The sequence below is a fragment of the Vicugna pacos genome, chromosome 16 (genome assembly GCF_048564905.1).
Source record: "Vicugna pacos chromosome 16, VicPac4, whole genome shotgun sequence".
NCBI lineage: Eukaryota > Metazoa > Chordata > Mammalia > Artiodactyla > Camelidae > Vicugna > Vicugna pacos.
In genome coordinates, this window is record NC_133002.1 from 1,377,128 (window position 1) to 1,404,116 (window position 26,989).

A 26,989-nucleotide genomic window follows, 5' to 3' on the forward strand; every position below is an offset into this window, starting at 1 on the left:
AATCCATAGGCAAAGCACTGGCTGGGGTGGCTGACCTGACTGTCAAGGAGAAATTGGGTTGCTGCTACACAGCGGGGGTAAGAGGGATACTGCTGGAGACCCTTTGGGGTGCCTCTTAGTACTCCCATGTCCTCTGGTTAAGGTCAATGGAAAAACTACAGCAACTCAGCTTAGACTGCTGATGTCCCAGATCCTTCACAAAAGGTCTGTGTCATTCCACCAGGCGAGGAACTGTGACCAACGGAGGTGCTTGCTTGGGGCAAAAGAAATACGGAATAAGTAGTAGATGACTGTGATCATAAATACCCCTCGTGACCTTGTGGCCAGCTGTAGATCAGAGACTCTAATAGTTTCTTTCTTTCTTTTTTTTAATTGAGGGCAGTAATTAGGTTTTCATTTGTTTGTTTGTTTATTTTAATGGAGGTACTGGGGATTGAACCCAGGACCTCGTGCATGCTAAGCACGCACTCTACCACTGAGCTCTACCCTCTCCGCTCATTATCTATTCTGGATGATCACTGTCCGGGTACCGTTGTAAAGAGCAGCCAACTCCCTGAATACTTTCCCTGAACTCATGGTACAGTTTCACACCTTCTTTTGTAACTTCAGCCTTACCGTCTGGGATCAAGAAGAGAGGGATCAAGCTCAGGCAACATACGGAGATTTAATGTTTATATGTTTTTAATCATTATGTGATTTACATTTTATGCCCTCCCTTTTTTTTTTCCACTTAATAGTATTTCATATAAAGCTTTTCAGTTATTGGAGTTTCTCGATTAGTGAACGCATCAAGGTGCTGGGAGAGTGATGTGCCTGGAGAAGGCGTGGAAGCTCCTAGCTCCCACTCCCATAGCTTGCCCTATGCATCTGAGTTGTATCCTTTATAATAAACCAGTAATTGTAAAATTCTTCCTGAGTGAGTTGTTCTAGTGAATTATTGAACCTTGGGGAGGGATTTGGAGGAATCCTCAATTTGTAGCCAATTTAGATAGATAGAAGTGTGGGTACCCTGCTCACCCCATTTGTGACTGGTGTCTGAAGTGTGCGGCCCAGCCCTTAAACTTGTGAGGTCTGGCGCTAATTCTGGGTAGTTTGTGTCAGAATTGAATTGAATTGTAGGATACCTAGTTGGTGTCAGAGAATTGGAGAATTGGTTGTTGGTGCGAAAAAACCCCACCCATTTGATATCAGACGTATTGTGAGTCAAAACAGCTCTTTTGGTTGTCAGAAAAATGGGGTATTTGCTAAAATGGCCCTTGCTCATGGAAACATGTGGTTTGGGAAGAAGAAAAATGAAAGGGTGGGGTATAAGGAACCTTGATTCCTGGGTGGTCATGTAGTCACCCGTGGCACGGAGCAGCAGCTGTATAAGTTACCAACAGTGAAAGTTAATGATCCCTGGAGAGTTGGTCTACTCGATGCATGAGAAATGTAAACGAATAAGAAAAAAACAAAACACCAGTCTGTTGGTTATTGTTATGTGTAAAGGCTAAAATGAAATTTAAAAAGAGTGCTGGGTCAGACCTTACTGCTGAACCCAGCTCAGATTTCTATCCATCTGAGCTTCTGCCACTAGCCTCAACCCCCAAAAGGAAGGATTATGTGGGGACAACAGAGAGTAACTCTAATACCTCTGGTCACCAAGAAGGTGGTCTGCTTGGGGGAGGGCAAAATCAGGAAACTATTGAAACCCCGGGGTGGAGCATAAAGGATCTGTCTCACTTCATGGATTGGGATCATCAGCTTCCTGAAGAACCTTTGCTAGAGTGGATTGTGAGAGTGATTTGGGGGCGTTGTCTTTGGTTTTGAAAGCTGCAAGGGGGAAAAGCGTGTTTGGGTTGATGTAGGACCCACAGTTCACTATGGAACAATTAGAGATGCTGTGCAAGATTCAGAGTAACCTACTGGTTATTCCTGAGGAAACATGAGCTTGGTGAACCAAATGAAAGTCAACGTAAGATGTGTCTACCCTGGGAAGGGGGACTGTCTGACTCTCCCTATAAATGCCAAGTGAACACCCGCTATGAAGCAGCTGATAAGCTCTGTATGCAATCTGTGTGGGACTGGCTTCACGGTGACCAGGATATTCACCTGCTAAATATGCCTGCATTGACTTAAAACAATAAAACAGCAGCAAAATGGGTTTATTTGGGAACAGCAAAGAACTGCAATTCAGAACATGCGATCTATGGTGAAGCACCCTCAAGTCCTGAGAACAAAGGAAAGGAACGTTCTCTTATAAAGGAGAAGAAGGAGCTGGGAGGGGTTGTTATAAATAAAGAGTCCATTGGGAGGAAGCTGGGAGTTCCAAGTGTAGTGGCTTTTCATCGGCTGAGTTGTGACTGCTTCTCATTGGCTGGGCTGTTGCTGGACAAGCGGAAATTCTTCCTTCTGCTGGGCAGTAAGCTAGTAACCTTCCTGTTGAACGTGCAAAGGTACATCTCTTCCTATTGGGTCTGCAATTGACTTCAAGTGCTCGTGCCTAAGAGCGCCCCCTTCTGGCCTCCTGACTCAGTTTTCACACCTGTTACCCAGGTCATGGCAGATGCTGTGTTTGCAGGGGGCCCTTTTTCATTGGGCACCCTATGTAGCTTTACTGCTGCAAAATCAGCTACAATCTCAGAAACTTTATTGAATTTGCTGTCTCAGCTTCTCCTCATGTGTTTTACAGATGCTAAAAAATATTTTAGGTTAATGAACAAGAGAATGTGGAAAGGCAGGGGGGAGGGTCAAGGAACACATCCCAGCAGGGTGGAAATATTTAGAAATGGGATAAATAAAACTGGACATTGATGGGTTCAAAACAAAGGTCTTACTATAGCACTGTTGAAGGTTAGGTGGACCAAACGGATCCCCTGATGGGCCCCAAACAAGTCTACTCTATCTACTTTGGTTAAATAATTTTTTTTTAATTTAAAAAGCTGGCAGACAAAGATTGCAATCAGAAACCTAACCTGGAGTAGGCTGAAGCAATAGCTAGGCAGTTGACCAAGATAAAGACTGTTAAGGTAACCAGATTAGGCCCAAGATGGAGTCGCTCATGCTAAACCCAAGTCAGCAAATCAAAAGTTCACTAAGTTTCAACGCTGGGCTCTCCCGGCAAGGGAGGATGTGGGCCAACCCATCAGCTTTTTTGCCTGCTCAGCACTGGCCCAGCTATTCCCTTTGCTCCATGTAAAGAAAGAAACCCTACCTTAATCAATCACCAGATGCTCACTATAACTTCCTTGTTCCTGCTCCTTCTGCCTATAAAATGTCTTGCCTTTTGCAGCTCTTTGGGGCTCCTATCTAACTGCTAGATTGATGCTCCCTGATTTTTGAATCTCTAAATAAAGCCAATAAGATCTTTAAAACTCACTCAGTTGAATTTTGTTCTTTAACATGACTGACTAAAGGCCAGAGTCCCTGGGCTCATCCCCCTGCTGGAGACCCAACACCTTTGATCAGGGAGTGAAGGAGAAGATCTCTGGGACTCCTTGACATGGGAGCCCCAAGCACTGTGGTACCAAAACTCATCTGTGAAGCCCTGATTAAGATGGAGGTTTGGATGAAAATTGTAAGGTTTCAACTGGCTGTATGTGGAGAGGTGGTGTCTCCTAGACATGAATGTTCCGTGGATGGACATCATGTCTGACTGGGGAATGCCTCCCCTGCCTACAGTTAGGAATGTAAAGACTGATGGGATTCAGGTGAAAGTTTATATGAAAATTCATATGTCTGAAGTGGCTGCATCTCTTTTATCTGAATGATGATGGGGCGGACATGGTGCCTGACGAGGGAACTGCTTCTGAGAACAGGAAGTGTGTAACTCTACCCTTCGGGCTGTATTATTTGGACACGCTAAATGCAGACCAATGAGATGGCCTAAGTCCAAACAGTACAAACTGGAGTGCTGACATGGATAAATTCTCTGTGCAGTAGCTGTGTGTGCAACAGAGATGGGCTTATTGCAGAAGCCTGCAACACCTTCCAGCGTTGACTACAGGACTTCAGTCCAGAGATTCCCATCTGAGGGGTAATTACTAGCTTGCTGTAAGACATTAATAAAAACTGCTCCTGTGACTGAAGGATATACAGTAATCTTGAAACTTGAAATGCCTATGATGTCTTGGGTGATGTCGGAAAAACACTCTATCAGGAAGGGCAGTACCCAGATGCTTTATACAGCATCACGCTACCCATGGGATGCAAGGGTCATGTAGACACAAGCAAGGAGCCTTTTTCCCCAGGACTGACTTTGAATTTGTATAAGGAGCCGTCAAATTCTGTCATCATTTGGACAGTGCCTTATAAACTGCTCTCAACTGACCAACAAAGAGCTGCTTGGCTTGTGGATGGCAGCCCCAAGGTGAACAGACAACATTCTGTTTTGAAGGCCACCCTCTGTCTGAAGGAGGTAAAAACTGATCAGCTCAGTAGGCTGACTTGCATGCTGTTTTCCTAGCAGTGATGGGAGAATTGAAGAGTGATAAAAGCCCCTATGTTTAGATTTTTATCCACTCATGGGCAAAGACTTATGTCTATGTAATGAATCCTATATAACAGGATTCTGAGAGCTTCCAGATTGGTAAACACATCAAGGGGCTGGGAGGGTGCCACCCCCAGAGGGGGCATGGACACTCTGCGCCCCTCACCCTATACCTTGCCCTCTGCATCTCTTCCATCTTCCATCGGGCTGTTCCTGAGTTGTATCCTTTATAATCAACCAGTGATAGTAAGTAAAACAACAATAACCACAACAAACTTTCCAGTTATTTATGTAATTTGTGTAATTATGTAATTTATTGACTCATAGTAATACCCTGAAATTGATATATGATGGTTTATGTCATTTATCTGTTGTTGGCTTCATTATATTTATTGCCACAAGCGTTCTGTATCTACAGCAAGATAATATTTTGAAATATTAATCTTTGTGATTTTCTTCTGTATTCTAAGAGTATGTGAGTATGTGATCCTTCACCTAGTCATCCAGAGACATCTTAAATGCCTTGGGAAGAACTGGAATTGTTAAAACAGAAAGAAACACTTAGCTTTTGACTTTCCAACTGAAGCCTACCTAAGAAACATTAGGAAACCACAGCTTTTGATTTTGCAATAGAAAAAAAAGGACATTCGAGGATTAAAAAAATCCTGCAGGAAAAGGACAAAAAAATGTGTGCATGAATAACATATGCTATCTAAGCTGAATGCTTGCTAAAGTGGGTGAGGATAGATTTTATTCAGTAATACTGTTGCAACAGGAGAGAGAGTCCAGCATAAACTTAACTTCAACTTGTGCAGGGGTCTGAGATAGAACTATACGTTTGGGGTCAATGGTGTGTAAGTGGTGTGTTGATTGCCTCCCCAATATCATATCTATTCCTTTTTTTTTTCAGTTGAGATATAATTGACATGCAATACTGTGTAAGTTACAGGTGTACAATGTGTTGGTTTGATACATATTGCAATATGATTACTAGAGCAGTGTTTGCTAACACCTCTGTCACGTTACCTAATTGTCATTTCTTTTTTGTGATGAAAACAATTAAAATCTAGTTTCTTAGCAAATTTGAAGTTTATAATACAGTACAGTTGACTGTAATCACTATGCTATACATTAGATCTCCAGAATTTATTCATTTACTAATTGCAAGTTTGCACTGTTAAATGACTTCCCAATTCCACCCCCCCCTCCGACTCTTGGTAATCACCATTCTACCCTCTGTTTTTGTGAGTTCAGCTTTTTTAGATTCCATGTGTAAGAGATATCATACAGTATTTATCTTTCTCTGACTTATCCCACTTAGCACGATGCCCTCAAGTTCCTTCCATGTTGTGAAGGGCTGGATTTCCTTCTTTCTCATGGCTGAATAATATTCCACTATATATGTGTATATATTTGAAATATAAACATAAATTCTCTTCATTCTATCAGAGTCTTACATTTGTTCAGGATACAAGGTGCCCAGTTCAAGATGCCTTCCCTGACTGGCTGCTGGGAAATGTAAACAGAAGTGGCTGGATAAGAGTTCCAGGAAACTTTATACAAAGTGATAGATTAGACTTTCATGTATTTTTGTCATTCTTCCATCTACATGCCTGGGACATGAAGTTGAAGCTGGGGCCAGAGCATCTATCTTGTTATTTGAGGCAAAAAAGAGGAGGAGAATGAAAGCTACATGTGAGGATGGTGGCGAGGAATAGTCAAGGGTCCCTAGGATGCTGATGACATCGGAAACCTGCTGTGCCAGCCCTAGATCATGTATTTCTAATCTCACTCGGAAAGGAATCCTGCATTTGGTTTAGATAGTATAGTCACTTTTTTGGCGGTATGGTTGTCCCTTGGTATCTATAGGTGATTGGTTTCAGGACCCCACCTCCCCACCAAGGATACCAAAATCTGAGGATGCTCCAGTCCCTCATATAAAATGGCATAGTATGGTTGGCTGTCCATATCTGTGGGCTCCACATCCGTGGGTCTGGAAGGCCAACTGTATGTAGTCAGATGCAGTCCTGATACTGACGGCAACTGAACCCAAAGGCCTTAATGCATGTGCAAGGGCAAAGAATCCAGACTGTGAGAGGAGAGGGGGGCCTAGGAAGAATTCATGAGGACAGCCAGGTACAGGAGGCTGACTTGCAAGGGAGACTGTTTGAGAAGGAGTGCTTAGCAGTAGTCCCAAGGTAGGAGGGTAGAGCTCAGTGGTAGAGCGCATGCTTAGCATGCACGAGGTCCTGGGTTCAATCCCCGGTACCTCTTCCAAACATAAATAAGTGAATAAACCTAATTACCTCCCCCTCATAAAACACATAAAAAAACAAGCAAAAAGTGTGCTTCGATACTGTTCCACAAATTTGTCTCATCCTTAAAAAAAAAAAAAAGAAGAAGAAGAAGAAGTATTTCCAAGACCAGGAAGCAGAAGGGTTAAAAGAACAACCCTGTCACCAGAATTCACTCCTGGCTCAGGCCACTCCTAGCCAGGTGACCTAAAGTAGTTCACTTAACTGATCTGTGCCTCAGCTTCCTTATTTGTTGTTTTTTAAAATTTTTATTTATTTTATTATTTTCTGAGGGGGAAGGAGGTAAATTCGGTTTATTTAGTCATTTATGTTTTTAGAGGAGGTACTGGAGATTGAACCCAGGACTTCATGCATGCTAAGCATGTGCTCTACCACTTGAGCCATACCCTCCCCCCCCCAGTGTCCTCATTTGTAAAATGAGGATATAATAGCGTTATCGCAGTGATTAAATGTGAAGGGCCTACAGGAAGCCCTCCGTCAGCACCAGCTGCTGTTATTGTTAATCATTCCACAGAAAGAGGGTTTTTTGTTTGTTTGTTTGTTTTTGGGGTTTTTTTGTAAAGGCTAATCTCTTGGGAAGCCTGGCAAAAGCTATTATCCTCCATGGGATTATCAGACATTTGTTCTCACACAAGTTCAATGAAAGGGCCCTTTAAGGTGTCACAAAACTCCTTTTCCAAGTCTTCCTGGCTGGTCCTGTAGTTGTGCACTGGCAAAAAGTTTTCAATTCAATGAAGCATTTAAGAAGCATTTGTTGAACTCCTTCCATGCGCCAGGACTGCGTTTGGGTGATGGTGAGATACAAAGATGAATGCAATATTGTGTTTGTGCATGTGCACACGCTTGCGGGGACAGGGGAGGGCGGCCAACAGCAACTGCTACTCTCTTGTTTTTACTGGACTTGAGCCAAGCAGATGTGAACTTGAGGAAGCACCTCATGAAGGTTAAAGATGAAGCTAACCTGGCAGAAGGCAGAGCCAAGAGATGGCGAGATGGGGAGTCCCAGTGCACTGGCATGTTTGAGCCTGGATCAAATACACCTTGTGAAAATTAATGAAAGGAAAACTTACTAAAATGGAGTAGGGAAGCCAGAAGGGGGAGATCTCATGCACATGCAACTCAGATCTTCATAGGAAGAGATGTTATCTTGCTTCTCCAGCAGGAAGTGACACTACTTTACCACCATTAGGAGGAGGATAAAAGATTCTCTTTGCCTGGAGACAGCTCAGCCAATGAGAGACTGTCACAACTCAGCCAATGAAAAGTCACTATACTTCAAACTCCCAATTTTCCTCCAATAGACTTTTTGTTTGTAACAGCCCCTCCCAACTTCCCCTTCTCCCCTATAAAAGAGTGTCCTTTGCCTTATTTGGACTTGCATGTAGTTCACCACAGTTGCATGTAGAAACCTGCAATTATTTGCTGCTCCCAAATAAAATTTTTGCTGATAAAATAACTGGCTGTTTGTTGTTTTAAGTTAACAAGTGGAAGAGAGAAATTAGTCTCCAACTTTTTGTTTATGGAATCCAATAAATTGTTAGATTTTCCTTCACTTGCAACTGAAACAGCTCTAAGTGATGTCTCCTGCCTTAAAATTTACTAACTGCTTTGTACACATTTGTTAATGTGAACATTTAATTAAAATGAACTGTTGAAGTTGCATAGTTAGCCAGTTTCAGAAGCTGGAATAAATCCTAGGAATCTTTTTTTTTTTATTACATTATGGAAAAATTCAAACAAATACAAAAGCAGAGTCAATATCATAATGAACCACTATGTTCCTATCACTTAATATTCCATCAAGAACATATTCCATGGTTTATTCTCATATTTTGGCATTCTGATTCCTTCGGGTGTGTGTGATTATATATAACTATGTGATAATTATTGTTATTTTGCTTAAAACTTTTTCTGAGTTAATTAATTAGTAGGGACCACCAAAAGCAAGATTACTGGGGAAAGAATATGAACATTTTAGAGTGAGGCATTTCTAATAATGATTTTATACCATCTTCTATGGTTATCTCAGACGTGACTCAAGATTCTGGATAAAATTGATAGAAACTGACTAATTTTATGAACATAAGCCCTTGAGTGTATGTCACAGAAATATAAATTTGGGGCACACAGCCATCCAGAAAAAAGAACTACATTTCCCAGCCTCCCTTGTAGCTAAGTATGACCATGTGACTAACTTCTGGCCAATAGGATATAAGCATAAGTATTCTCTTCGCAGTGGCTGGAAACTTTCTCCAATGGTTGCTTTTTTGCCATGTTTTTTCCCTTCTTTTTTCACTGTACTCGCTAGTAATATGGATGCCATCACTTGGGATAATGAGCATAAAGACAAAAGCATCGGCGTGGTGGGGAGATAAGCTGGAAGAGGCCGGGTCACTGAGAAGTTGAGGAGTGGGCGCACCCTCCACTTTACCATCACTTCCCTCTCTTTGCGTGGGAGAGAGACAGTTCCATCTTGAGCCCCTGGTGGTTTGGGTTTTCTGCCATGTACAGCCAGACCTAATTGCAGCTAAACACAGTGAGGTTTTTAGAAACTGGGAATAGCCTTGTTACACTCTTTTTCATCAGCCCAGAGAAGTGAAGCATTACTACTATGGGAAAAAGCATTCCAAATGTACTTTGAGACCGTGTCATTAGGTTTGGCTTAATAAGTATTCCTGATCTCAACAAAAAAGAAAACTTTAGTGTCAGTAGCAGGAAATTCCAAGTAAAACTATAGAGTTCAGGACATCCAGCTTCCAATTTAGTTGCCTCAAGGATAAAGGAAAAGAAGGGGGTTGGGCAGGGAAAGTATCTCCCAGTTTGTCTTGTTTGTAGAGATTACCACCCCTACTCCAAGAACTATTAAAAGGCCCTCTTGAGAGAGCTGCAACCAAAAATAAAGTGACATTTGGCATCTCTATGGGAACACATTTAACTCTGCGTCTTGAAGAATAATCTGTTTTAATTTGCTAAGTCCAAGTCTAGCTGTGTTTTCCTCTGAGCCTGGAAAAAGAAACCAACCAGTGAGAAAATATTTTAAAACAAAAATGTCAGTCTAAAAAAGAGAAGCAAAATGCCAAGTCAAAGAAAGTTGTGTCAGAATGTGCTCTGGTGAAAACACAGACACTTCGGGGCTCCAATCCGTGATATGCTGGGGTCAGGAAATCAAGGATTTTTGTTGTTGTTTCTCGAAAAAAGTGTTCATTTCTGGGAGCAGCGAGGGGAGTGAGCTATTTTGCCGTGATGTTCAGCAGCAATCATGGCCCTTGCTCTTTCCTGCCTTTGGAATTTGTCAGCAGTCAGAATCAGGGTCAGGTTCAAAACCAAAGAGCTGCATGTAAGTGACCCTCTCCAGAATTAAGTAACATCATCATAATGTAGCTTAGTTCCTGTACTCTGGAGTAAAGAACTCTCTCTGGACCAGATCTCCTGGCTCTTTGTCCTCTCTGCCAAACCACGTGTGATGGGTCTGGCCAGTTCCTGCAAGAGTCCCTCTTTCCCCCAGACTCACCCTGGGTTGACGCTTGCAGTCCTCTCTCAAGAGAGCCGTAGAGGGGCCATCCAGTTTGTGATCACACATGGCAAGATGTTAACCCGAGCCAGCTTCTTCCTACCAGGCTGTACACCTCTCCAATCAGTGTTCACCTGGGGAAAGCAAACCAAGTTGAGTGTTGTCTTAGGCAAAGCCTAAAAGAGGTAGCAAATCTGTTTCAAAGAATAAAAAAAAAAAATCATCTAGTGCATCCCAAAGCCAGTGTGATTGCAAAGAAACTTGCAACCATCCTCAGCCATTCTATTTGTATGATAAATAATTAACCTTCAGCAGGTCAAATTATCTACTTACATATGGACTTCAGGACATTTCTGTTGTTCTTTAACAGAAAATTTCTGCTCTGTTAAAAGCCTTTTTTAAAAATAGACACTTCACCACTAGGGTAAAGGAGATGGTTGTAGAACTTGGCAATGAAATCTACACTCTTGGGGGGAAAAAAGTTGTAACTTCAATCAGCTTTAATCAGTGATTGGTTCTAGCAGTGTGTTCCACCAGGGTAACAGCTCACCATCACCTTGGGCTTTTTCTTTAAAAGCCACCTGCCTGCTACCCCAGTGCCAGGAAGGAAGGTTGCCCTAGTTCCTTGCTCACTTTCCCTTTAAGAGTTGTTGACGGTTCAGCTGGTAAAGATCCAAGTGCCCTCTGGACCACTTGGCATGAAGTGCAGATTTTCCAATCTGGAAGTGAAAGAGCCTGTTCTCCAGGGAAGGCTCTTCAAGGTAATTGCTCTCTGAGAGATTCCCGCCACTGCCTTTGGCTGCCTTCACCAGAGACAAACCCCTCTAGCTGTCAGGACGAGCTAGAAACCCAGAGATGGAAAAACAGGGGCTCAGGAGAGACTGGCTGAGACCTTTGAAACCAGTGGTCTTGCAAAATGGAGGAAGTGGGGGAAGGACCAGCTCAGGCAAAGGCAGCTGAACTCAGACCCCTCCCGGCCCCCAACCCCGTCCCGGACACGCACAACAGCTCTGCCCTGGCGTTTCCACTGTCTCCTTTTCTCTAAAGAGCTTCAGTGAAGGAGGGTTGGTAGAGGGAGCTAATACGCTAGCCAGGATTCCAAGTAGGGAGAGAACAATAATTACTTGGAATAAATACTTTCACGAGCCACCTGGGCTGGAGGGAGGCCCCCAAAGGATGTGCTGGATGAGATAGATGGTGGTTAATGTGAGCACCGCTCCAAGACTAATTTGTGTGTGTCCAGGGGAGAGTGAGAAGGAAAGACACAGAGAAGAAGGAAGTCCTCTCTGGGCCACCACCGGGCGGGGGGTGTACAGTGTGGTCGGGGTGGGGAGGGGAGACTGCAGGAGAGGAGTGACGAATGAATGAGTGGTCAGCTGGAAAGAAACACGGAAGAATGAAAATGGAAGTAGTGCTTTCTGTGAGTTGTGGGCGCCAGATTTCCTTCCTCAGCTCTGCTTTGAAATCTTCAGTGAAGTGTTCATCGTTCCCTACTGCAGCAAGTGTATCCTTTCTGGGGACACGAGTTCCACGGTCTGCTGACAGTGGGGGAAAGGAGGCAGCAGTGCTGGACACAGGGGACAGGAAAGTCCTGCCTGGGTTGTGGCACTTCTGTTCCTCTGCGTGTTCACATCACGATCTGGGGGAAACGGCAGGAAGGAGATGACAGCCAAAGTTGCTTTTGGATGGAGAAGGGCAGCTCGAAGTCTCCAAGGTGAGGTCACCCAAGGCGAGGGTAGGTGTGAACTTGGAACTGCCTGACCCCAAGGCGCATGCCTTAATTATCTGCATGGGGCCATTCCTCCCCTCGCCCTGCACAGGGCTTTGGGACTGTGGGAATTAGTGCCTAAGCACTGCTGGCCCCTGTGTCTGGTAGGAGCAGCATAGCATGGGGCATCAATGCCTGCGTTTTGGAACCAGACTCTGGGTTTGAATCCGAGCTTGGCCATTTACTACTTGTGTGACTTTGGGCAAGTTTTTCAGCTTCTTTGCACCCCAATCTTTTCATCTGCAAAGACAAGACAGTAAAAGTACCTTCTTTATAGAGTAGTTAGCGGAAGTCATGGAGACATGCCCAGAAGAACTTTAGCACAATGCACTAAATGTGAGTTGTTACCATTATTTCTAACAGCAACACAGGATGATGCCACGACCAGCCCTGATGGTCAGCAGCGATAACACTACCCTTCTATCCATGTTTCTGATCCACAGAAAGAGTTCAGGTTCTGAGGCCAAACAGACTAGGTGCCAACCCCAGCTCTACCCCTTCCGGCTGAACCACTCTGGGAAAACGACTTAATCTCCCTGTAAGAAGGAGTGAAAAACACCTCACCTGAGGTGTGGGATTGTTGGGAGGGTGAACTAACATGAAAAGTACCTGCCAAGGCCTGTCCGTCTGGTTTGATGATGACACAGGCTGGTGCCTCCCCTGCCCAGCTCTGCTTTACTACTCACGTATCCCAAACAGCCCTGGGGTCTCCTAAGACATCAGATTTTCCTACTTTTGGTTAAGTCTGACTGGAGTTAAACTCACCTAGAATTGTTCCCTCTGTGTTGTCTGGAAAGCCAGTTGGCCTCATCTCAGCATCTTGCTGGGCAGGTTGGCTGAAATATGATGGGATCTGTTCAATGATCAAGGCTGTTTTGAGATGGCTGGGAAAACTAATTGGCTAAGGTGGAATAAACTAAGTCAAACACATTTATTATGTGTTATTATCACTAAGTTTATTATGAGCCAAGTGTTTCCCTTTTTCCTCCAGTTTCGGGCAGGTGTCCGTGTTGGCTGCCCCTCCTCCCCTTCTAGGGACTTCCCCAAAGGCTCTGGTCACTGGTTGCCAGCATCTGTAATGCTTCTCCCCCTAGGATGCCAAGCCCCACGGTAGCCCCTCCAGAGGCTTGAGGGGACCAAGACGTTTTGTTTGGCTGTTGGAAGAGCAACCACAGAAAGTCGAAGGACTCGGGGGCATATATATCCCTATGTATGTGGGTAGAGGTGCATTAAAAGTGCTCTAGAAGAATACATCTGGCTGATGGTAGCTGTCTCTAAATGTGAAATAACATGTCTTTTTGGTTTTTAAAATCTGTACTTCTGAATCTTTTCTACAATGAAAAGTATGGCTTTTGCAATAGGGAAAAAAGAATGATTAAAAATGACAGTGATACTCTTAGCTAGAAAATTCATCCAACAGCTATTTATCAAGTTTGTATTGTGGCCAGCACTGGGCGTGGCACGGGATGAACAAAAGGGACAAGACCCCCACGCACTCAAAGAAACTGCAATAAACTGAGGGAAACCTTCAGCCAACAAGTAAATACATCATGACAAAGTGGGATGCATGCAACGAAAGAAATGACCTGGGTACTGTGGTTGAGAGCAATGGAGGAGGCTGTGTGTGATGGAACCTGCCAGAGAAGGCAGTTCACAGGTGATGGGGAGGCCCAGATTTTGAGGAGGAAAAGGAGGCTGCAACACAGAGTGGGCGGCGGAGAGTTCCAGACTTGGAAAGCGCCTGCGGGATGGTCCTAAGACAAGAGCAAGCTTGACACGCGGGAGGGAGTGTTTGCGGATCGGAGTTGAGATTTGGAGGGGAGGGCCAAGTTCACGTAGAGCCTCTAAACCTCGATAAAGAGTTTGGTCTTTATTTTAAACGCAAGAAGAAGACAGGGGGCCCTTGACAGAGAAGAGGCTGGAGTGGTGCCGGGGGAGATGGAAAGACCCGCGTGGATTTAGGGCATTTTGACAGGGAACAAACAAACAAAACACGTTGCTGGATTAGAGATGGAGAATGAGAGAGAGAGGGTGGTGCCACTGATGGCTTCCCATTTTCTGGCTTGGAATTATCTATCAAAGTGAGGCAGGAATTGTGAGGGGAACAGGTTCGGACCTGCTAAATTTCAGATGACTGGGCTCATTTAAAGGGCAGCGTTCAGAGGGGCCTCAGCCCTCCGATGTGATAAAGTCCAATGCAAACAAGAGAAACAATTCGCCCAGTTGCTCTGGCATAACTTTACAGCTTTATAAAGGTTTAGTTCCTTGTTAATAGATAAGGGGTCATGTATAGTTTTGAGTTGCACTGGATTTCATTTTACGGGTGACAACATGTGCCAGAGAGGCATTTGGTGATCTGGGGTTTCATAAACACAGCCGGTATAACCCTCATGAATCTACCCTAGATATACTAGACAATGTATTTGGGACAAATTATTGGAATAATTTCCAATAAAACTTTGTGGGAAATGTAAGTGGCCAGTTGGTGTGTAGTCTGTGGACAGATGATAGTTATCTTTATCTAGCACTTACTCTGTGCTGTTCATTCTGTTACATGCTGTATGTAAATATCCTGTTTGAGCTCTGTGTTATTTATCATCAATATTACATGAGAAAAAAGGGATCAGAAAGGTAAAGAAACTTGCCCAGGGTCACAGAGCTAGCCAGGGGTGGAGTCTGTCTGTATAGGACCCAGGTCTGGGCTGACTAGAAAGCTTGGCTATGAAGGTGATGTTGTCCTTAGTTGGCAGAATGCATTGTCTCAGAAGCACAGACTGAGGTGGGATTAAGAATAAGAAAGTGGAAGTGGGTATAGCTCAGTGGTAGAGTGCATGCTTAGCATGCATGAGGTCCGGGGTTCAATCCCCAGTACCTCCATTAAAAAAAAAATGAGGAAGTTTTATTGGGGAATGACACCGATGGAAAGACAAGACCCCAGTGAAGACCTGTCAAAGTCTCTGAGTCAGCACAGAGCTCTGTAAGCAGACTGCCCAGTACAGGGGTCCTGTATTGGGTGGAGATGGTTAGACCCTTGTACCGCTAGGTCAGCTCATGCATTGGCTGTGGAGGACACTTAAGAAGAGCATGATCTCAGCTTGAAAGCTGGGCTGGATCCCAAATGCTGTCAGTTAACTATACTCCTTCCATCTGGGCAGGAGTCCATCTTAAATGGGGATCTGAACACTGCATCTCCTTGTTTGCTGCAAGCTCTAAAAATTGTCAGTGCCCCTTCATCCAAAAAAAGGCAGTGCATTAGGTGTATATTGCTGTGTAACAAATTGTCCCCAAAGGTAGTAACTTAAAACAGCAAATATTCGCTATCTCATAGTTTCTGTGGGTCAGGAATCCAGGCACCATTCGGCTGGGAGCCTTTGGATGAAGTTCTTTCATGAAGTTGCCGTCAAGCTGCACTGGGGCTGCAGTCTCATCTGAAGGCTCACCTGGAGAAGGAACACGCCTCCAAGCCCACTTCTGAGGTGGCTGGCAGGACTTGGTCCCTTACCCCAGGCCTCCCCACCTCATGGCAGGGCAACTGACTCCCCCCAGAGTGAACAACCCAGGAGACAGTGAGAAAGAGGACCCAAGGTAGAAGGCGTGGTGTTTTATAATCCAACGTTGGAAGTGACCTCCCATCACTTCTGCCACATTCTATTTGTTAGAAGTGAGTCAATAAATCCAGTCTATACTCAAGGGATATATAAGTACAAGACTAGCAGGAGGCAGGGATCATCGGCAGTCATTTTAGAGGCTGCCTCCCATAGGCAGGTGCATATTCAAATAAACAATGCTGATGACAATAATAATATTAGCCACCATGTATTGAACATTTGCTATGAATCGAGTGTGGTGTTCAGCTGTGACATACACCATCTCATCATGACTCCTTCATTCACTCAAGATTCATCAGGCGTCAGGCCCTGGGAGCCATGGAGAACAGAATGATAAATAAAGCATACTTCCTGATTTTTTTTTTTGAGCACGTCTGAGATGCTCATGTCCAGAGATATAATTGTTATAATTTTATAAAGGAGGGAAAGAGAGGTCACACAATTACTAGGTAATTAGGGACAGACTGGGATTTCAAAATGTAAAATAGATGAAGAAGATTACACTGTATAGCACAGGGAAATAAATACAGGATCTTGTGGTAGCTCACAGCGCAAAAAATGTGACGATGAATATATATCTGTTCATGTATAACTGAAAAGTTATGCTCTACACAATTTGACACAACATTGTAAAATGATTATAACTCAATAAAAAAAGGTTAAAAACAAAAACAAATAATACATGCAATAGAATCCACTTATATGAGGTAAAAAAAAAAGACAGGGGCTTGGTTAGCAGTACACAACCTGCAGTAACACTAAAGAAAAAAGCATGGAAAAGATTCCGACACATTAGGACAGCGGCCATCTCTGGAGGAGGAGGGGAATGGGATGGGGGGGTATCGCAAGATGCTTCTGGGGGGCTAAGTGCTCTTCTAGACTTGGTAGTTGTATGGGTGTCCAATTTATAATGATGCATTAAACTGCGCAGGTGTTTTATTGACTCATCTGTACACATCAGATATCTCACCATAAATAAAATTACAACTGGACTGAGCGGGACGTCATTTGCCAGGTGCAGGCACCTGTGATGGCAGGGGCTCTCTTTACAGACACGAGGCACAGAAGGTCTTTCTGTCTTTGACACAGATGGACTCACAGCCTGGCACCACTGTGTTTTTAACATGTGTGACACCCAAAATAAATTCTGAGGAGGACAGTGCGTGGTGAGATCATCTTGCCATTCCATACAACATGTCTGAGCAAGCGGCTTTTTCTGTTCCTGAAAGGGTTACTGAAGACTGAAACCTGATTCCTATTGTAACAGGGGCCCCTTAGATCTTTGCAAAGCAGAGAGCGACTGTGTATAAAAGTGTCAGGGAAAGCTCACTCCCAGGGTACCTCAGATTAATTAGGCTTTAATTTATTCCCTTTCAGAACCTGTTGGAAAAGCAGAGGTTGGGTTCTGTTTAAGGCTATGAAGACAGGCCAGCTGGAAATACCGGAGAGGGATTCGGAAGCCAGGGTCTGTCCACCAGGAGGAAGTGGGGGTTGGGGGTGAGAGACTGGGGGATGTCCTATCTCTTTGGGGGATTTTGACCTCCTTCTGCCCAGTCCCACCTTGGTCAGACAGACCTTTGCTCTCTGAGTTACCAGCCCTTTAGATGCCCTGGGTTTATGACAGCTTTCTACATCTCGACTTGGGAGGGGGCAGGACCTGAGGCAAGGTCACACAGAGGACAGAGGTGTGCTGTAGGGCCCAGAAGAACATCCTTCCATTATCCATTGCAGGGAAGGTAGGAAGTGTCAGGCGCCTGTTATATTTGAATTTCACATCAACAATGAATACCTTTTTAGTGTAAGTATGCTCCAAGTATTGCATGGGACATACTTACACTAAAAAAAATTATTCATTGCTGATCTGAAATTCAAATCCAACTATTCAACTAAGCATCCTGTATTTTTATTTGTATATTTATTTGGCAACCCTGGGGGAGAGGGTACCTGCATCTGGAAGAGGGAGGGACAGCTGGATGCTGGCAAAATGCCCCTGGGCTCTGTGCAGGCAGCAGCGGCTACTGCTTGCTTGATCTGCTCACAATCTCTATTGCTCCAATCTCTGGCCCATGGGGGCTTCCACCTAGTGTGCGGGTTGCATACCTGCTCTGCACTGGATATCTGATAATATTAAGGAATTGCCATTAATCATATCGTGTAATAATGACCTGGGTTTTTTAAAGGAGGTCTTATCTCTTAGAGATGTATACTAAACTATTTATAGATAAAACAATAAGCTATCTGACATTTGATTCAAAATAATATGAGGAGGGAACATAGATTGTTGGAAAAAATTGTTGGGAATGGCAGCAGAGGGAGGGAAGGACCGCAAACAGGCACAAGAAAATTCAGGGAATGATGGGAATGTTTTGTATTTTCAGTACAGCAATGGTTTCAAGGATGTATATATCTGTTAAATCTCATCAAAGTGTACACTAACATGGATGCAGTTTATTGCATATAAATATTACCTTAATAAATGTGTAACTTCAATAAGGCATACCTCAATAAAAGTACTAGTCGAAAAACTAAAATATGGAAGGGAAGTGACAGGGTGTGGACGAGACAGGGTTGGCTGTGGGTCCTGGTTGGGGGTGGTGATGCTTACATGCAGGGTTCACTGCACTGACCGTCTGCTCTTTGAACTGCCTACATTCAGAATTCTCAATAATGAGAAGAATTCCAAAAGATAAAGGAGAAAAAAAAGAAGAAACTTCCAAATTAGATGTTTTGGGATTTCTCAATAAGAGAGAGCAGCTTAAAAAAAATAGAATTAGATGTGATTCAGATAACTGAATAACTGGAAGATAATTATTACCTGGACGGATTCTATGTTCAGATTTCCTCTAAATGACTAAATTCTCACTGCACATTAATGGGGGGGAAAAAGGGAGAATCCAGAAGAGTAGGAATGCAAAATGACTACAGCCACTTTGGAAGGCAGTCTGGCAGTTTCTTAAAAGCTAAACATAGTCTTAGCATATGATCCAGCAGTCACATTTCTTAGTATTAATCCAAATGAGTTGGAAACTTGTCTACACACAAACCCGCAAATGAGTGTTTATAGCAGTAAACATATTCACAACTGCCAAAACTTGGAACCGACCAAGATATACCTCTGTAGGTGAATGGATTAAGCGAATTGTAGTACATCCAATGTAATATTATTCAATGATAAAAAGAATTGAGCCACTGGGGTGGGGGTGGGGGGTGGAAATGAAGGAAATATTGGTCAGAGTCCAAACTTTCAGTTGTAAGACTAACAAATTAGGGGATCTGAAGTCCAATATGGCGATTGTGGCTAATAATACTGTCTCATTTACTTGTATCTTGCTAAGAGAGTAGCTCTTAAATGTCCTCACTACACACACACAAAAAGAAATGGTAACTATGTGATGGGTTGGAGGTGGTAGCTAATATATTCTGGTAATAATCACTTTTTGCAATTTATAAGTATATCAAGTCAACACCTTGTACACATTAAAGGTACACAGTGTTATATTAATTTATATCTCAATAAAGCTGGAAAGGAAGGAAGGAAGGAAGGACAGAAGGGAGACACCAAGCCAGAAAACCCATGCAGGAACCTTAAATGCATATTACTAAATGAGAGCAGACAGTCTGAAAAGACTACATACGGTATGATTCTAAATATAGGACTTTCTGGAAAAGGCAAAACTACAGTGACATTAAAAAGAACAGTGGTTGCCAGGGGTTGGGGGGAGGCAGGGAATGAGTAAGTGGAACACAGGGAATTTTTAGGGCAGTGAAACTATTCTGACACTGTGCATGACGTTATGCATTTGTCAAAACTCATAGAACTGTATGACACAAAGAGTGAGGCTTAATATAAACTAGGGCCCTTAGTTAAAAATAACGCATCAATATTGATTGATTAATTTTAAAAGATGTAACATGCTAACACAAGATGTTAATGATAGGGGAAAGTGTATACTTGGGGAGGGGGCATATGGAAACTCTCTGTACCTTCTGCCCAGTTTTTCCATAAACTTAAAACTGCTCTAAAAAAAGTCTGCTAATTTTTTTTAAAGATAAGGAAAACAGAAGAGAAAATCCAAATTAGATGTTTTGGAATTTTTCGATAAGGGAGAATTGCTTAAAAAAAATCACTGGAATTAGATTTGGTTGAGATAACTATGGATGAATGGAAGAAAATTACTACCGTTTAGAAGGATTTTACATGTAGATTTCCTCTCAGTGACTCCAAGTCCTCACTGCACGTTAAATGAGAAAAATGGAAATTCTAAAAAAAAAGAATTCAGAAGACAGACAAAAATATACAATTATATTACTCAGCAAGTAATGCAGATATGCCCTTCAGTCCCTCTGTGTTTATCCCAGCAATATTTTGCCTGTAACTGTCCTGCATTTGCGCCACTGTTTTCTGTTTTGGAAAGCTGACTCCTGTTCACAAAGGGGGAAAGGGTGGGGCGCGCAGGGAGGCCTTCCTGTGATTTCATGAGAGTGAGGAGGACTTTGAAACATTAATCCAGCTACACTTACGAGCCCTGCTGCTGAGGCTGGGAACTGCCCCTGTGGATGTTAGGATGCTGTGCTGTTAGAAGCCTTTGCTCGGCAGGGGTGGCTTAGCTTCTGGGAACCAGCTTTTTTTCAAGTGTGTGGGAGCACATAACCCAGTTCCTGGCTCTGAGCAAAGGAGAAAGCGAAAGGTTCTGACTGAATCCTGCCGGCTGGGAACTGAGCCACCTGTCGGGAGCAAGCACAGGTCGTGCCTAACTCGAGGGTGCTCCCAAGTGGCTGTGGACCAGCAGTGGTCCCCTGCAGAGAGAGGCAAGAAATGTGAGCCAAACTCTAATTATCAGTACCTGGAGAAGTCTGGGATACAGAATCCTAGACCATAACTTCCACTAGTGGGCAGGATATGTGAGCATCACAGGGTGAACCGGGAGCTTAGAACAGCTGCCAGGGATAACTAACATTTCTTCAGCACTTCCTCTGAACAGGCACTGGGCGACGTGATTATGTGAAGTTATCCCATCTAATCTTCACAACCACCACGAGGTAGGTACTATTTGTATCTCCATTTTATAGATGAAGAGGTGGAGGTACAGGTCACCAAATTATCACTTGGTAGAGCTGGGATCTGAGTCTAGTCGGCTGGACCCCTCCAACCCATCCTCTTAAACACTGCACTAGTGAGGAGGAGGGCAAAGAGATTAGAAAAAGAGAGCATTCTTTAAATGGCTACAATGCCTTTCAGCCATTACGGCTCGATGGGGGCTATAGATGGGTTTCCTCATAATGCCAGAACCTGAAAGGGGGGTGGGGCGGGGCAAGGATGGTGAACAGCTGTGATGAGGGCTCTCTTGCTGGAAGAAGGCTTTCCAAGATCAGAAGTGTGGTCCCCCCAGTGCCTAGCATGGGGATAGTCACACAGTAGGTGCTTAATAAAGGTCTGATGAGGGGATGCAGGAAAAACTTTTTTTGGCCATCAGAGCCATTTACATGGAATGACTCCCTAGGGCCCTAACTGCCTTGATAGACTGCTGATTTTTTTTATTGTGATAAAATTAAGATAGCATCAAATTGACCACTTATTTAAGCATTTCTAAGCGTACAGTTCAGTGGCATTAAGTACATTCACATTATTATACACACTGAGGATTCTTAAATGATTCAATGATTCACAGATGAACAAAGCAACAGTCCCTTTCCTCTACAGACTAGTCAGTGTTACGGTTGGTCAGGATGGCCTAGGTTACGCTGCAGTAACAAAAAACCCCCAAATCTCAGCAGCTTGAAAAAAATAAAGGTCTTGTTCTTGCTACATGTCCACTGCAGGTCAGCTGGGGGCTCTGTCTCATGTTATCCTCACTCTGGGAACCAGGCTGATGGGAGAGAGGCTGTCTGGAGTATTGCTGGTTGCTAGGGCAGACAGAAGGACGTGCCAGAACTTGCACTGGGTCTTAAAAATGTCTGCTGACATGTAATTGGTCAAAGCAGGTCCTGCAACCACCCCAACTTCAAAGAGAATGTGGAAGTACAGTCCTATCTTGTGTCTGGAAAGCGGGAAACAGAATATTTATGAAGAGCCCCGTGAATACTACCAGTCTCTTTCAGTTATAAGTGGCAAATCAAATTCGAATTAGCTGAGGCAGAAAAGGGGATTTGCTGACTCACCAAAATCTAGGGGTAGTTTGCCTTCAGTCACAGTTGGATCTAGGTACTCAGAGGGGTGTTCAGCAATCCGTCTCCCTTTTGTCTGGGCTTCGTTCTCAGGGAGTGTATCCTTAGTCACAATAAAAATAGCCACCAGCAGGTTCATGCACATTTCCCACAACTCTGATAGGGAATGTCTCTTCCCCTTGTTTTCCACAAAGCTCCCTGGAATGTTTGCCATTGGCCTAGATTGTGTCACAGGGCTCCCCAACCAGTCTCTCGGATTAGTCTAGCCCGATTCATGTGTCTGCCCCTCTTGCAGCTGGGAGGTGAGTCAGCCCCACTTGAAAAACAAGAAATGAACCTGTAGGTGGCACGTTTCCCCCAGATGGCCAGACAGTTCCTTCACCAGAAGAAGGGGTGCTGAGCCAGGCCAGAACAGATGATATATTCTTCAGGCTCTCTCTTCCCTTTGTGTGGTGGGCCGGACACACCCAGATGGAACCCTGTTGGTATGTGTGACCCTGGGTTGACACCTGGTACCAGGAATTCAGGCCCCAGGAATGTCCAGGGCTTGCTTCTCTCAGCAAGGCTGGGGAAGGGGAGTAATCAAAGATGAGCCCGAGATTGGAGCCTGGAAGGTGGGAGCATAATCATGCCACTGACAGAAATGGAGGGACCAGGAAGGAGAAGGGAGTTTGGAGGGGAGAGTTGAGCCCTGCACCTTGGCTTTGAAATGACTAGGGTGTGTATGTAGAGGAGTCACAGGTGTGTGGAGCTGCAGAAGCCTCACTCTGGATAAAGGGGAGAGCCAGACGTGGACTTGAAGGTCACTTAATGATAAGCAGCAGGCTATTCGGAGCCCTGAGAAACCTAAGGGAGAAAATGAAAGAAAGGAGTGTAGTCTTCCTTGAGAAACACCCTCAGCTGGAAAGGGAGCTACCAAAGGTGACCAGGGAGTGGCTGGTTATAAGGGTGAAAGGAAACTAAAGGGTACTTTCCACTTCTCAGAGACGTACACAGCTCGTCCAGGGAAAGAATGAAAACCCTCTCTACGCCACTTCCTCTGACTGCACTCTCTCTTCTGTTTTTCCTTCTTTTGATCCTGGATTATATTGTTATGTGTGTGTGTGTGTGTGTGTGTGTGTGTGTGTGTCTACAGACACCCACTCACATCCTTGTGTATGATAAAATGCTTGGCTATACTTACAAGTGTTTCTGTGTATCTTTTGATTGTCAATTACCTGAGCTATATATCACTTGTCAATCTATTCATGTTTCTAACTAAAAGATTATTAGAACAGTCAATGATGCTTATCAGAAGTCTTACCGTATTGGTTAAAAACCTGCGCTCTGTCAGCAGAGAGAACTGAGCTCCAATCTGCTATGCCATTTACTAAATCTGTGGTGTATTTTAAGTTACTCAGTCTCTCTGAGACTTAATTTCCTAATCTGTGAAATGGGGATAATGATACTTACCTCTCAGGGTCACAGAAATGATTAATTGACATAAGGGAAGTGCTTAGCATAGTATGTGGCACACAGAAGTAGCTACCCTCTATTAAGAATTAATAATAATAATAATAATAATAATAATAATAATAATAATAATAATACAGAAATTTTTAAGCCATGAAAAACCATTCATAATACTATAGATTAAGAAGGCAGATTGCCAAAATAGCATTTACAACATGATCTCATTTTTCTTAAAATACACACACACAAACACTCACACACATGGAAGAATATACATCAGAGTTTAGTAATGATAGTGTGGGTAGAACTACAGGTGATTTTTGTTTTATTATATTTTCCTTTGCTCATGTGCAGTTGGCTGTGTCCTATTTTGCCTAGCTGTAATTCCTCTGGTTTGTACAATACATAGCCACTGCTTACAGAATAAAAAACAAACAAACAAACAAACAAAAAACATACCACTCTAAAGGAAAGAGAAACAGTGAGTGATTTTTCTGGAAGACCTAGCTAAGCTGCATGACCAGATGCCGTGGAATGGATGAGGTACCATCTACTCTGGCAGGTTTCATTTGTTCTATTTTATTTGTTGTTGGTTTGCTTTTTCAGTCTCTTTGATGAACGGGAGCACTGCTCTCAGGGAAATCCTACCACACAGACTCGAGGCTTTCCTGGACACCAAAGAGCCCGGGGCAGTCTGTCGCTTATCTGGATGTGGGCACAGCTTGCCACTAAAATCTTCTCTTTGCAGCCACTCTTAAGGATCTGGGATAACAGAAAGGAACAGTGGTATAAAACTGGACATCCTCTAAACCACTGGTGACTGAACCCAGAGTGTTCATCCACATGGACTTACTTTTTATTTTTTGGACCAGCAAATGTACTGCCCCAACAATTGGAAAGAGCTTGAATCCCACAACAGAGTGGCTGGTGAACGGGGAAAGCAGCTTAGAGGTTAGAGATGGTGGAGGGGGTGGGGGGAGGCAGGGGTCTAAGTCATCCAGCAGATCAATGATTTGGATAATCAACACATGACTTCCCTAATTCCACAGTCATGCGAGTCCACATAAACCGGTGGTATTTACGTAATTGGGATTTGAGTGAGGAAGATTAGTATCAACTGAGATCTGTCTTCACTTTCCATGGGACTGGAACTCACAGTTCCAAATACTGGCTGTCTGGGAGTCCAGAGGGTGGGACAAAGAAACAGGGTCATTTCATCAGCTGGGAAAAGCTAGGAACTGGTGTGGCTGGGCCTTGGCAAATTGATATGGTGGCAAGTGATATGACATGAGAAAGCCAGGTCTTGTGGGTGGCAAATGGCCCTACACCTAACATTTGTTGGGACCAGATAAGGGCACAAATAGACCCACGTATCATAAGTCTAAATAATTACAAGTTTAGAATCAAAATAGCAGTTAAGTAAAATATGTTCTAACTCTGTATCTTAACAAATACAACTCCATCACAACACAACAAAAAACTTTCACAATAAAATCAACAAACATCCATAAAGCTGTGGTTTTTAATATGACCTAAAGCCAGTAAAATAGCAAAGATAACTGAATGTAATTAGCATTGCAGTGGATATTAATTTTGATTTCCTTGTTTTTTTCTTTCTTTCTGGTGGTTCATCAATCTACATGACACACATTACTTGTTTTCTATGACTTTTGAAATACATCACTTTTATAATAACAAAGAAAAAGAAATGTAATACTTTTGATTCTATTTTGTAATATATTCTAAGTAAAAGGAGGGAGGTTATAGTTCAGTAGTAGAGCATCTGCTTAGCATGCACAGGGTCCTGGGTTCAATCCCTAGTGTCTCCATTCATTAAATCAATCAATCAATCAATCAATCAATCAATCAATCTAATTACCTCCCTGCAAAAAAGAAAATTAAAATGTTTAAAAAGAAAAAAAGCTGTGTAATATATTCTAAGTAAACTAAGTAAAATTTACTTCTAAATATGTTGTATATGACTTTTCTTATTTTAAAACACATTAAATTAATAATCTCCTTTTGAGGTCATTCTGTCACTATATAGTGATCATTTGATGCATTTTTAGCCTATATTACACACAGAACATTTTTGCATCACATTTTCAAATAATTTCTATGAAACCTAGAAAGTTTCCATTGTTTTCTATAAAGATTGAGCTGCCACTGCCACAAAAAGCATCATTATGCCTGATTAAATATTGGACACATACTATTTTATAAGAACATCATACATCATATAAGAACATCATTTGTCTCTGCTGAATATTAGTTTTGTTTTGCTGCTTATTCCCCCTTGTAAAAAATTGTCGTAGATACATATATATATATTTTTGTGTACAAGAGATGTTTCATTTTGTCAAGAACCTAAGTGTTTCCAGACACAAACACCTTAATTGGCCAAAACTGATCAGGAGATTTGGTTGTAAAGCTCTGTCACAGTAGTAACAAAATATTGCTTTTGGACATAGGATATAATAACATACAAAAGCAATTGCTACAACTTCCTTCCCCATCTAAAATAATTTTGCTGTAGGGGGAAGGGTATAGCTTGGTGATAGAGTGCATGCCTAGCATGCACAAGGTCCTGGGTTCAATTCCCAGTACCTCTGTTTAAACAAACAAACAAACAAACCTAAATTACCTCCCCTCCATAAAATAGTTTTGCTGTAAAATGAAACATTAAATTTAATTCTGCTGTGTTCATGCAATGGAAAATGGCAATCATTAATTTGAATTGGATTGCATTTTGCTAGGAACATATTTACACTGTCAGAAGGATGGGACAGCCATTTTTCAGCATCACTGTCCCATAAGCACAGTAAATGCTCCAGAGGTTTTTGGCTTTCACATTCAATCGCAGCTTTTATAAATGCAATTTTCTTCATATGCTATTGGACAGGCCAGAATTGCATTTGACTTCCTGAGTTATGATTTTGTTATGAATAATTCTTTTGGTGCTGGTGGTGGTGCTCCCGTTGTTTGAATCAATAAAGTCTTCACTTAGTGGAGAATACAAAGCTGCAGGGACTGCATCTAATCTTTCCAAAACGTGACTTGGAAGATTTGTTGCTGTTGCTCATTTTCATCTGATTTGTAATAAACTCTTTATTAAGTAAAGAATTTGTAAAATCTTGTCTGCCTTTTTCTGTAGGTTATGTTCATCTAAAGTCTCCTCATTTTCATTGTTTCTGGTTTGTAGAAATTTAAGCAAACTGCTTCCTTTTTTTTTCTTTTTAAAAAATTTTTAGGTTTTTTTTTTGGGGGTGTGTGTGATTAGGTCTATTTATTTATTCATTTCAACCGAGGTACTGGGGATTGAACCCAGGACCTCAGCCATGCTAAGCGCACACTCTACCACCCCCCATTCCCTCCTCCCTCAAGCAGACGGCTTTCTGTCTCATTTTCCTTCAGCCTTTCTCTTCTCTGAGCTCTACTTTTGTATTTTCTGTCTCTAGGATGGTCTTATACTCATTTTCAAAATTATTTCAATAAAGCTGAAATTTACATCTAAATTTTTGGAAAATTTACATCTTACTCAAATTTTAATGAAAATTCATCATTTTTAGCATTCAATGTGCACCCAGTTGCCACGATACTTGTCCACCTAGTTGCCAATTCATGTTTCCTGAATGCTACATCTAAACCTGCATGTATACAAATGTGAGAGTAATCAGAATTATTTAATGTTACAAAATGTCC

The 26,989-nt window shown here is 42.8% G+C and overlaps 1 long non-coding RNA gene across 3 annotated transcripts in view; it reads right to left on the reverse strand.

Annotated features, from left to right (window-relative positions):
• The window catches only part of LOC116283592 (uncharacterized), a 24,541-nt gene extending 2,508 nt beyond the window's left edge, over positions 1–22,033 (reverse strand). Inside the window, exons 1-3 of one of the 3 annotated variants that reach the window (XR_012060129.1) lie at positions 21,830–22,033; positions 12,828–12,898; positions 10,295–10,428 (exon numbers count right to left, since the gene is read on the reverse strand). This is a non-coding gene — a long non-coding RNA (uncharacterized lncRNA). Of the gene's footprint in view, positions 1–10,294; positions 10,429–10,627; positions 10,746–12,827; positions 12,899–21,829 lie in introns of those variants that run through there. The other 2 variants (XR_012060130.1, XR_012060131.1) reach the window with 2 other exon arrangements.
• Between the last annotated feature and the right edge of the window lie 4,956 nt (positions 22,034–26,989).